The 12,880-nt window shown below is 50.6% G+C and overlaps 1 protein-coding gene across 1 annotated transcript in view; it reads right to left on the bottom strand.

Annotated features, from left to right (window-relative positions):
• KIAA1671 (KIAA1671 ortholog) overlaps positions 1-12,625 on the bottom strand; it is a 252,553-nt gene extending 239,928 nt beyond the window's left edge. The window contains exon 1 of the mRNA XM_009216959.3: positions 12,570-12,625. The gene's annotated coding sequence lies outside the window, so the exon portion shown is untranslated. The remainder of the gene's footprint in view (positions 1-12,569) is intronic.
• Positions 12,626-12,880: the final 255 nt, after the last annotated feature.

The raw sequence follows: 12,880 nt of genomic DNA, 5'->3' as shown, positions 1-12,880 counted from the left end.
GGAAAATGATGAGCACAGAGCCTAGGACAGAGTTATTATTCACTTGTTATTTTTGGGTTTTGTGGGTTTTTTTTTTTTTTTTTTTTTTTTTTGCTGTTTTTTGTTTTTTGTTGAGACAGAGTCTCCCTCTGTCTCCCAGGCTGGAGTGCAGTGGCACAATCTCAGCTCACTGCAATCTCTGTCTCCCAGGTTCAAGCAATTCTCCTGCTTCAGCCTCCCAAGTAGCTAGGACTATAGGCATGCACCACTATGCCTAGCTAATTTTTGTATTTTTAGTAGAGACAGAGTTTTACCATGTTGGCCAGGCTGGTCTCAAAATCCTGACCTCAAGTGATCCACCTGCCTAGGCCTCCCAAAGTGCTGGGATTACAGGTGTGAGTCACCGTGTCCAGTCCTATTTTTGTTTTACTACAGATAACATTATTATTACCAAAAGCAGGATCTGCATAAAGATGAGAGACAGCCTCAGTTATCTCCTGCAAACTTCTTTTTTCTTTTTTTTTTTGAGACGGAGTCTCGCTCTATCACCCAGGCTGGAGCGCAGTGGCGTGATCTCGGCTCATGCAAGCTCCGCCTCCCGGGTTCACACCATTCTCCTGCCTCAGCCTCCCGAGTAGCTGGGACCACAGGCGCCTGCCCGACTAATTTTTTGTATTTTTAGTAGAGACAGTGTTTCACCGTGTTGTTAGCCAGGATGGTCTCGATCTCCTGACCTCGTGATCCACCCGCCTCGGCCTCCCAAAGTGCTGGGATTACAGGCGTGAGCCACCGCGCCCGCCCTTTTTTTTTTTTTTTTTTTTTTCTTATTTTTTTATTTTTGAGATGGAGTTTCACTCCTGTTGCCCAGGCTGGAGTGCAGTGGCATGATCTTGGCTCACAGCAAGCTTCGCCTCCCAGGTTAAAGTGATTCTCCTCCTGCCTCAGCTTCCCAAGTAGCTGGGATTACAGGTGCCCGCCACCAAGCCCGGCTAATTTTTTGTATGTTTAATAGAGATCAGGTTTCGCCATGTTGGGCAGGCTGGTCTCAAACTCCTGACCTCAGGTGATCCGCCTGCCTTGGCCTCCCAATACATGATACATTTTTATGGAGTGAACAACTGAAGGAGAGGGTGAGTGGCCTGTAACCCTGCAGCTATCTCAGTGAGCCCTGCGGATACTCATAAATCTGGGCTCCCAGAAGCCTGCTGTGTGCGTCCATAGTGGCGCCATGTGAGTAGTTCTTAGATCAGAGCACCCCGTGACTCTTCCCTGGCTGGATCAGGGCTGCTTCAGGACTCAGGAGGGCTGCGTGGTTGGTAAAGGCACCCTGGCCATCCTCAAGGGGTGACCCATATTAGCTACAGGGGGAAACCCCACCGCCTCAGAAGCAGGGCCCCAAAACGCATCCGCTTCTGGTGGCTCCCAGGAAGGGAGGCAACCTCTCTGGGCCTCCACAGACTAATAATAATACTAGTAATCCTAACAATACTAGCTAAGGCGCGTGTGAATTCATTCGCAGGTGCTATGTGTTAACACATTTAATGCTTGTCAACCTCATGAGTCAGGCTCTATTATTACTCCCAGCTTACAGATGAGAAAACTGAGGCCCAGAGTGGTTAACTGCCTTGCATAAGGCCACACAGCTGGTAAGTGGTGGGGCTAGAATTTGAATCCAAGCAGTCTGGCTCCAGGTTCCCTGCAATATTCCCAAGGGAATGGGTGGCAGAATTCCTCATTCTGCCCCTATCAGGACCCCCACAGCTCCATGCCAATGCTCACAGCCACCATCTGGTTATCATCTACCTCATGCCAAGCATTTCACAGTCCTTATTAATGGGTACAAGCACACTGTGTCCCTTTTACAGACAGGCAAACTGAGGCTGAGGAATGTGAGGAGGCTGATCAAAGGTCACGTGGCCCATAATGGGCAGAGCTGGGATTCAAACCCAGACCTATCCCTCCCAGTCTCACCTTGGCGTCGCTGCGTTCTCTCACTCTACTGGCTACAGGTATCATGGCTCAGGGAATTGTAAGCCAGCTCCAGCACAAAAATCATCATCAAGACAATCATCCCTCATTTCCCACGTCACCTCATAGGTATAAAGCACCTCCTTATGCAGTAATATCTCTGAGCTTCCCAGCAGCTCGCCAGAGAAGACAATATTCCCATTTTCCAGATAAGGAATCTGAGACTCAGTTGGTGAACTGCCTGTCTCTAGTTATAAACTCAAACCAGGTCTCCTTGCCCAGAGCCTCTGCTCTGTGACCACTTGTCCACAAATCATGAGCCATGATTCTTACCCATGCCCTCCAGGCAGACTCTCTACTCCTGCAAGGACCGGTCCTATCCCATCAGAAACATAATTGTGGCGGGTTCTATTATTGTTCAGCAAATATTTATTCAGCCTCCATGAGAGGAGTAGACTTCAACTCATTGATGTCAGGCTTGCCATGTGAGTTGCTTCAGCCTATAGCATGAGAGCAGAAGTGCAGCTTCTCAGTTCAGAACGGAGGCTTCTGTTGTCCACCACAGAAGAGCATGCCCTGGCTGGCTGCCACCCTTCAGCCTGTGAATCTGGATGAAGATTCACGAGGCAGACCTGAACCCAATCCAAAGCCTAGGGCCAGCCCTGCTGGCAAAGCCTAGCTAACGTCAGCCAAGCTACCTGCTGACTTGTGAGCATGAAACAAATGTTTGCTGTTAAAGGCCACTGTGATGTAGGAGATGTTTGTTACACTGTATGATCACAGAAAAGCCTGACTAATACAGGGACCACGTATGTCCAGAAAGACTTGTGTGTACATGGGCAAATATCTTCCAAGACACAGTCAACCAGCAGTTTGTATTAAAACCCAAGGGCCAGGCTGGGTGTGTTGGCTCCCAGGTGGGAGGATCGCTTGAGGAGTTTGAAACCAGCCTGGGTAACATGGCAAAATCTCGTCTCTACAAAAATACAAAAAATTAGCCAGGCATGGTGGTGCATGCCTGTAATCCCAGCTACTTGGCAGGCTGAGGTGGGAGGACCACCTGAGCCCAGGAGGTCGAGGCTGCAGTGAACTGAGATCGCACCACTGCATTCCAGCCTGGATGAAAGAGCAAGACCCTGTCTCAAAACAAAAACAACAACAACAAAAAGAACCCCAAGGGCCATAAAATATTGTGTCACTTACAAGAACTCTCACCTTCCCTCAGGCCAGAGGCCATGTCCTATGGCCACAGACAAGAGAGAGCCAAACACTGTTCCTTCTCTCTGAAATATACAAAGAGGCTGTCTCTCGCACAGCTGTGGTAAGAGTGTGAAAGGTATAGCCACTCTGCTGGGAAAATGGGCAGGTCAGGTCAATGTTCTAAACACCCTTCATCCCCCAAATTTCACATCCTGGAATCTGTCCTCCAGCCTACTGCGACAAGTATGCAAAGACACATCAACAGGGATGTTTACTGCGGCACTGTGTCATAACAAAAAAAAAAAAAAGAACCTGAAAAAACAACTCAATGTCCATCAAGAGGGGATCGGTTAAATAAGTTCATAGCACCTTCATGCACTGGAAATTATTCAGCTTTTTTTTACTTTTTTTTTTTGAGACGGAGTCTTGCCCTGTCACCCTGGCTGGAGTACAGTTGTGCGATCTCAGCTCACTGCAACATCCGCCTCCCAGGTTCAAGCAATTCTCCTGCCTCACGCCTCCCGAGTAGCTGGGATTAGAGGTGCGTGCCACCATGCCCAGCTAATTTTTGTATTTTTAGTAGAGATGGGGTTTCACCATGTTGGCCAGGCTGGTCTTGAACCCCTGACCTCAAGTAATCCGCCTGGCCTCCCAAAGTGATGGGATTACAGGCAGGAGCCACCACAGCTGGCCTTATTCAGCTTTTAAAAAGAATGAGGTAAATCAACACATTCTGAAATGGGAAAGTACCCAAATATATTTTTAATTCACATGTGAAATTATTTGTTTTATTTTATTTTTATTTATGTATTTTTTTTTGAGACGGAGTCTCACTCTGTCGCCAGGCTGGAATGCAGTGGTGTGATCTTGGCTCACTGCAACCTCTGCCTGCCAGGTTCAAGTGGTCCTCCTGCCTCAGCCCCCCAAGTAGCTGGGACTACATGCGCGCACCACCACACCCAGCTAATTTTTGTATTTTTAGTAGAGACGGGGTTTCATCATGTTGGGCAGGATGGTCTCCATCTCTTGACCTTGTGATCTGCCCATCTTGGCCTCCCAAAGTGCTGGGATTACAGGTGTGAGCAACCGCACCCGGTCTCTTTATTTTATTATTGTTACTGTTGTTGCTGTTGTTGTTCAAAGAATATGTTTACATATATGGATTCGTTGGTTTACTCCAAGGCTACGTCCTGAGCACCAACTCTGTGTCTGGCAGTACCAGTTAGGAACAATACAGACAGCAATGAAGGTTAAGTAGGGTTTCTGCCTTCTAGGAGCTGAGAGTAGAGGGGAAAGTCATTAATAATACTAACTCCACAATGACCACTACTAGTAATAATGAGGATAATCATAACAGCATCTACACATATTGAGCACATACCATCTGCCTCCCCACTTACAAGAAAATGGGCTCAGAGAAGTTAAGTCACCTGCCCAAGGTCACACAGCCAGTAAGTGGCAGAGCTAGGATTCAACTCCTTCCATCTGGCTCCAAAGTGGTTGTAAAGATAACTTTGATCATTTGCACAGTGTGATAGGAGTGTGGAAGGAAGTAAACAGAGCATGTGTGTGTGCAAAGTTTCTAGATTGTCAGGAGAAGCTGCTGGCTCTCTCAGAAGTAGGATTGGGAGTCTGGCATAGGAGACTCACTTTTTACTTTCTAGAATATTATTTTGCCATTTGGAAGTGTTTGGTGTATTATACATTATTTTTATAATACAAAATAATTTTGATGTGTTTATCATTTCTGACTCAGTGATGTAAACATCCAAAGATCATGCTTTGGAAATGTATTTCATATTCTTTTTTTTATTTTGAGACAGGGTCGCACTCTGTCACCCGGACTGTAGTGCAGTGGCGCAATCTCGGCTCACTGCAACCTCCCCCTCCCAGGTTCAAGCTATTCTCCTGCCCCAGCCCCCTGAGTAGCTGGGATTACGGACGCCCACCACCATGCCCAGCTAATTTTTGTATTTTTAGTAGAGACGGGGTTTCACCATGTTGGTCAGGCTGGTTTCGAACTCCTGACCTCAAATGATCCACCTGCCTCAGGGCCCCATAGTGCTGGGATTACAGGCGTGAGCCACCGCACCCAGCCGTATTTCATATTCTTAATGGAGACAAAGCTATAGAACATTTCAAAGGTCACTTAACTGAGCAATTAACAAATGTAGCTGTGATAGCTTCTGCTCAGAAGTCAAGTCCATAATTATTTGCTTATTTGTCTCATCTTGCCTTGCCCCCTTCCTTCTTCTCGTACAGTTGACCAGAGGATTCCTAAGGGCAGGTGATCTTTTGAATTTTTCACAAGTAAAGTGCCTTACCCACATAAGATGGTCATTAAATATTCATTGCATTGAAGGAAAAAAAATATGTGTGTGTGTGTGTGTGTGTGTGTATATATATATATATATGCCTCGACTGTTTGTTAGCTTCCTTTTATTTTTACTTTTTGAGACACAGTCTCACTCTGTTGCCCAGGCTGGAGTGCAGTGTCACGATCTAGCTCACTGCAACCTCCGCCTCCCAGGTTCAAGCGATTCTCATGCCTCAGCCTCCCAAATAGCTGGGATTACAGGCACCCGCCATTACGCCTGGCTGATTTTTATTTCTTTTATTTTTTTATTTTATTTTATTTTTCCAGTAGAGATGGGGTTTCACCATGTTGGCCATGCTGGTCTCAAACTCCTGACCTCAAGTGATCCTCCCACCTCAGCCTCCCAAAGTGCTGAGATTACAGGTGTGAGTCACTGTGCTTGACCAGTTTCCTTTTATTTTTAATTTCTATTTTTAAAATTTTTATATATTTATGTATTTATTTATTTGAGACAAGATCTCACTCTGTCTCAGGCTAAAGTGCAGTGGCGCAATCAAAGCTCACTGCAGCATCGAACTCCCGAGCTCAAGCAATCCTCCTGTCTCAGCCTCTGAATTAGCTGGGACCACAGCCTGATACACTGACAGGCTAATTTGTTTTTCTTTTTTTTTTTTTTTTTGAGACAGAGTCTCACTCTGTCGCCCAGGCTGGAGAGTGCAGTGGCGCAATCTTGGCTCACTGCAAGCTCCACCTCCCAGGTTCACGCCCATTCTCCTGCCTCACCTCCCAAGTAGCTGGGACTACAGGCACCTCACACCAAGTGCTCTTGGCTAATTCTTTTTTTTTTTTTTTTTTTTTTTGTATTTTTAGTAGAGACGGGGTTTCACCGCTGGTCTCGATCTCCGACTTCCCTGATCCACCCACCTAGGCCTCCTCCCAAAGTTTTGTTGTTGTTTTTTTTTTTTTTTTTTTTTTGAGACTGCTTTTGTTCTATCAGCCCAGGCTGGAGTGTGCAGTGGCACAATCTCGGCTCACTCTGTGCAACCTCTGCCTCCCAGGTTCAAGCACTCTGTTGCCCCTAGCCTCCCAAGTAGCTGGGATTGCTGCAGTGCTACCATACCTGGCTTTTTTTTTTTTTTGTATTTTTAGTAGAGACAGGGTTTTTCCATGTTGATCAGGCTAGTCTCGAACTCCTGACCTTAGGTGGTTCGCCTGCCTCACTCCCAAGTGCTGCTGGGATTACAGGTATGAGCCACCAGCCTGACCGCCAGGCTAATTTTTAAAATTTGTTTTTTTTTTGAGACAGCGTCTTTCTGTGTCACCCAGGCTGGATTGCAATGGCATGATCTCAGGTCACCACAACCTCCAACTCCCAGGTTCAAGCGATTCTCCTGCCTCAGGCTTCCGAGTAGCTGGGATTACAGGCGCCTGCTACCACGCCTGGCTGATTTTTGTATTTTTAGTAGAGAGGGGGTTTCACCATGTTGGCCAGGCTGGTCTCAAACTCCTGACCTCAGGTGATCCACCCACCTCGGCCTCCCAAAGTGCTGAGATTACAGGCGTAAGCCACCGCACCTGGCCTTAAATGGTTTTTTCAGAGACAGAGTCTCGCTATGTTGCCCAGGCTGGTCTCAAACTCCTGGGCTCAAGCAATCCTCCCATCTCTGCCTCCCAAAGCGCTGGGCTTACAGACGGGAGCCACTGCACTTGGCCTTAGGTTTTTTTTAAATGGCAGCAGTTTGAGTAGTGAGAATAGGCAGAAGCACCCCTCCTTGTGTCGGGAGCCACGGACGCGGGAAGGGCATGGCTTTGATGCAGACAGCTTTGGGTTCAAATCCCAGCTCTTCCACTTTCCAGCTGCGTGACCTCGCAGCAAATCAATAACCTCTTGAAGCCTCAGTTTCATGAACTGCAAAGTCCAGGGTCTCGAAAACAAGCACCACCTGGGTTTGTTGTAAAACATATATTAAAAAAAAAAAAAAAAAAAAAAAGCCAGGTGCCTATAATCCCAGCACTTTGGGAGGCCGAGTCGGGTGGATCACATTAGGTCGGGAGTTCGAGACCAGCCTGACCAACATGGAGAAACCCCATCTCTACTAAAAATAACAAAATTAGCCGGGCGTGGTGGTACATGCCTGTAATCCCAGCTACTTGGGAGGCTGAGACAGGAGAATCACTTGAACCCAGGAGGCAGACGCTGCAGTGAGCCGAGATCGTGCCATTGCACTTCAGCCTGGGCAGTAAGAGCAAAACTCCGTCTCAAAAAAAAAAAAAAAAAAGGGAACAAAAGAGCTTAGCCCAGATTCTGGCTTAACGGCGCTGCTCTGATGCACTATGTGTTTACCTGCATTCTCCCTAGTCCTCCCATTTTACAGAGGAAGAAACTGAGGTCCCAGGGGGACATGGCTTGTGTAGGTTCACACTACTATAATCTGGATAGGTGAGTGGAAGGAGGAGTGTGAACTCCTGGACAGGGATGCTCCTGCCCTCCTCTCTGCCCCAAACCTGCCAAAGCCTTCAGGTTTAGAAATTCAGGGAGTGTCTGGGGTAAAAAAGGAATTTTTGCTGCCTATCGTCTTTTATTCATTCAGCACACCCTGAATTCTAGGTATATCAATTAGCTTGCAGTTCTCCAGGCGATCTATGCCTTTGCCAGTGCTGTTGCTTCTGCCTGGAATGTCCCCAGCCCTCCCTCCTACTCATCCTTTAAGACTCAAGTGTCACCTGTGGGTCACTCCCTCTCTCCCCCCAACACACACATGCACACACCAGGTTGAGCCAAGCACCACACACCTGGAACTTATCCTGGTGACAGGCTATAGTGATAATAATCACACCACCCCTTACAGAGCATAGATACCGGGCGTAGCCCTGTCCATGCACTGCTTCGTCAAACTCACGTAACAGCCCTTTGAGAATGGGAGTATCCTATCATCAGCCCTTTTTACAGATAGGGAAGTCGAGTCTCAAAACCACAACCATGCCCAAGGCCATGGCCAGGAGAGAGCAGGGCCAGGGTTTGCCTGGAGTATCTCTGGATGACTCACTCCCTCCCTTCTTTTTTTATTTTTATTTTTATTTATTTATTGATTTATTTTGAGACGGAGTCTCGCTCTGTCGCCCAGGCTAGAGTGCAGTGGCGCGATCTTGGCTTACTGCAAGCTCCGCCTCCCGGGTTCACGCCATTCTCCTGCCTCAGCCTCCCAAATAGCTGGGACTACAGGCGCCCAACACCACACCCGGCTAATTTTTTGTTTTCATATTTTTAGTAGAGACAGGGTTTCACCTTGTTAGCCAGGATGGTCTCTATTTCTTGATCTTGTGATCTGCCCGCCTCAGCCTCCCAAAGTGCTGGAATTACAGGCATGAGCTACTGCGCCCGGCCAGCTGGCTCCCTCCCTTCCATCCCTGCCTCCTCCTGGAAGGCTCCTTCGATTTACCCCTTCTACACCCAACTCAAACCCACCTTCCTCTGTTGCTTCCCTACTGCTTAACCTGAACCCAAACATCCACTAGTTGCAAGTTGGAAGTGAGTTCAAATTCCTGCTTTGCCACTGCTGCCTGGCAAAGACCTCACTATGCCACAGAGGCCAGGATCAGTGAAATGGGAATAATATGTCCCACGTCTCCCCACAGGAAGTCCTTGAGGACTGGCATGGTTTATGGCTCCCCCTGAACAGGGAGACAGAGGGTGCTAAAGAAGGTTTGCTAAACTGAATTCAGTACTGATACCACCTCCTCTGAGGGGTTTCCTTCCCCCAGGTAGATTGTTACACCCACCTTGAGGAAGGGATCTTCAAAGTGAGTGGCTCTCTAAATGTAACACTGATCAATGTCAAAGTTGTCAGTGAGCACCCTTCCACACCATTGGTCTTTACGTCCAGTCCACCATAGTCTCTCGCCTGGATTTTTTTTTGTGTTTTTTTTTTTTTGAGATGGAGTTTCGCTCTTGTGGCCCAGGCTGGAGTGCAGTGGCGCGATCTCGGCTCACTGCAAGCTCCGCCTCCCAGGTTCACGCCATTCTCCTGCCTCAGCCTCCCGAGTAGCTGGAACTACAGGCGCCCGCCACCATGCCTGGCTAATTTTTTGTTTCTGTCTTTTTAGTGGAGATGGGGTTTCACTGTGTTAGCCAGGATGGTCTTGATCTTCTGACCTCGTGATCTGCCCGCCTTGGCCTCCCAAAGTGTTGGGATTACAGGCGTGAGTCACCGCGCCTGGCCTCTCACCTGGATTTGTTTTGCAGCCTGCTTACTGGCCCCCAGCCTCCTGGCATGACCCTCCGATCATCCAGCCTCCCCACACCAGCCAGGGCAAGCTTCCCAAAACACACATCTGACCCTGCCTCTCGCCTGCAGAGACCCTTTCACGGTGATCCACAGCACCCCACGCCCCAGGAATAAAGTCCAAACCACTAAGCATGGCTGGCCTGGCTCCAGTCAACACCCTAGGCACTCCCCTACCTCCAGGCTTCTGCACAAGCTGTTCCACTTCTGCAGTCCATAACACCAACCTCTTCCCACTGGCTATAGAGAAAACTAAACTCTCTGACTCCCATCCCTCCTCACAGCCAAAGGCATCAGCCCCTCCTCCTATGATCATGGTTCTCCCCTTCCAGACAAGTGCCTATGTTCACAAAGACTTTCAGGGCATAAAATATCCCCTTAAGGATGTGGCTGCTAGCCTCATCTTTGATACAGTGTCTTGAAATATTTGTTGAAGGAACAAATGATAAATAAATGAATGAATGCACATATAAAATATCCCTGTGAGGCCGGGCGCAGTGGCTCACGCCTGTAATCCCAGCACTTTGGGAGGCCGAGGCGGGAGGATCACCTGAGGTCAGGAGTTTGAGACCAGCCTGGCCAACATGGTGAAACCCTGTCTCTACTAAAAATACAAAAATTAGCCAGGCAAAATGGCAGGCCTCTGTAATCCCAGCTGCTCCAGAGGCTGAGGCAGGAGAATAGCTTGAACCCAGGAGGCGGAGGTTGCAGTGAGCCGAGATAACGCCATTGCACTCTAGCCTGGGCTACAGAGGGAGACTCCATCTCAAAGAACAAAAGAAAACAAAACAAACAAATAAACAAAAAACAGCCCGCAGGACCTCCATGGGGGTAGGGGCAGCTTCCAGCCTCTGAACCTAGGGTGAGAACTGTATCCCCAACATCCAGAATCAGTACTAGACTGCAGGGCAAGCTGACTGCTCCATAGCTGGAAAATAACTCTAAGAGGACAGATCCTGAGTTGCGCTAGGCCACACCATTTCCACAGTGCTCCTGACATAGGTGCTCAGTACATGCTGGTTGATGGAGCCAGCCAGTTCATATGCCCAGCTGAAATATATGCCCAGACACTGCATTGAAACTCTGCACTTCTCTTGGTTAATTGCACCCTTGACAAGCATGCAAATCCTTTAAAAGGATCCCCCTGCCAGAACCACCAAGATCTGGGCTTGTGTCTGTACAAATTCCTCAGGAACTGTCCCTGGCTGCAACAGGAAGGAAGGAGGCGCCAGAGTCTGGGGGTACACACGCATGTTTGTCCAGAAACCTTGATGGATTAGCAGAGGGAAAGCCAGGCCAAGGGAGAAGCCTTGTCCAAATGTCCTGGTTACTCATTAGCCAAACCTCAGAACTTCTCTCTGCAAGGGGGGATCAGAGGGGCAATTAACCCATTTGGAAGAAAGGTTAAGCTAAATAGCTCTCTAATCCTGCAGTTTCAAAGACAGCAAGTAGGGTTTCTGGAATCTTTAGATACTGTAAGGCAAGCACAGGGGATGGGGCATGGGAAAGGAGAGGCCATAGACTGAGGGAGGCACTGATACTTATAGAGCCCCTACCTGTTTCATACCCTTCATTCCGATCCATCCTGCCAGTCTCCTAGAAGAGGGAGGATGCAGACCCTCCTAGGCCAAGCTCATTTTGCCCAGAAGGTCCCTATCTGGACTCTGATAAGTGTTTTGCCCAAGGTCACAAAGCAGGTGCAAAGAAAGTGTTTTTCTTTGTGCAACAGGTACAGTCTTTTCCCTTCCAAAAAATAATGGCTGCTCCTGGCTACAGAAAGTTCAGTGCCGGCGGGCAGGAAGCCCTGGCCACCTAGGCATCGCGCGGCGGAGGTCACACGCCTGCTTCGGGACTGGACGAAGAGCAGGGTTTTAAGGCGCGGCGCCCCCACTCCCAGGCAAGTGTGTGCCAGGAGGGCGTGAAAAGGTCTGGCTCTGGTGGGGGTCAACGAGCCGCTTCCCATCCCGGGAGCCCCACCCGTGAGACCGGGTGGGCCGCGCCGCCATCGGGGCGGGGATCACGCGGGCCTGCCTGGGAACAGGGGGACTGAGGCTTAATCTCTTCAGGGCGCCTCCGCCCTGGAAAGACGAGCGGAGCGGGGCGCAGGCCAGGCCGGGAGGACGCGTCCAGAGCCTCCGCGTCCGAGGGGCCCTGCGCGCTGCCCTTCTCACGCCCCCCGAACCACCCCGCCGTCCTCCGGGCTCCCCTCGACCCGGACTCCATCTCGCTCGCCGCCCTAGCTTCCCACTGTCCACCTCCGGGGCCTCCAACCCGCACAGATGTCCAGACCCTAACAGCTTCAGGCTGAGTAACCCAGATCTCCAGCGATCCCTCAGCTCCCGGCCACCGGATCTCTCTGAATCCATTCGCAAGGCTCAGGCTAGCGTGGGAGGAGATTGATCCTCTCGCTCCCAGTTCTGAATCACCCTCTGCCGTCACCCCTGACTGGGGATCCAGTGGGACCCCAGGCCTCCAGCGCCTGACCCCCTGCAGGGATCGACTCCCAAGTCGCCAACCGGGTGGCACGTGATCCATTGGCTGCCCTATGCGGGATCTTCCCGCGGGATCCACTCTCAAGTCTCGGGAGACGGATTCCCCGGCTCCCAAACCGGGATCCTCCCTCCCCGCAGACCCGGAGTCTGGGGAAATCCTCCCGGTCCCCGCCTCTTCCCCAGCCAACTTTGCCAACTTTTCTCCCGGGGCCTTGGCCGGGCAGAAACTTGGCGGCCCTCGCCCGCCGCCGTCACCCCCAGCTACCTCGCCGGCCGGGGACAGGAGGCGACCAGCCGGCCCCCATTCCCCACAGCCGCTGCGCAACCTACCGTGGAGCCACCGCCAGCCCGCGCCGCGCCGCCACCTGCCCGCAGCCCGCGGCACCTGCCCGCTGAGCCCGCAGCCCCGCGCAGCCTAGCCTGCTGGGGGCGGGGCCTCGGGCGGGGACGCGCCCCCGTCACCATGGGAACTGCGGCCGGCCGCGCCTGCGCAGAGGGGAACAGAGCCTGCAGGACCCGAGGGGGCAGTGGCGCCTGGGCCTGGGACCTCTCCGGCGGGTCAGAGGTCACGACTCGCTTGGACACCCCTGCCGGAAGCGCTCCCGCCCCTCGAGGCCCGACCCGGCTCTGTCCAACTGGGA

Source organism: Papio anubis, chromosome 16 (assembly GCF_008728515.1).
Source record: "Papio anubis isolate 15944 chromosome 16, Panubis1.0, whole genome shotgun sequence".
NCBI classification, from domain to species: Eukaryota; Metazoa; Chordata; class Mammalia; order Primates; family Cercopithecidae; genus Papio; species Papio anubis.
This window is presented reverse-complemented; position numbering and strand designations above follow the sequence as displayed.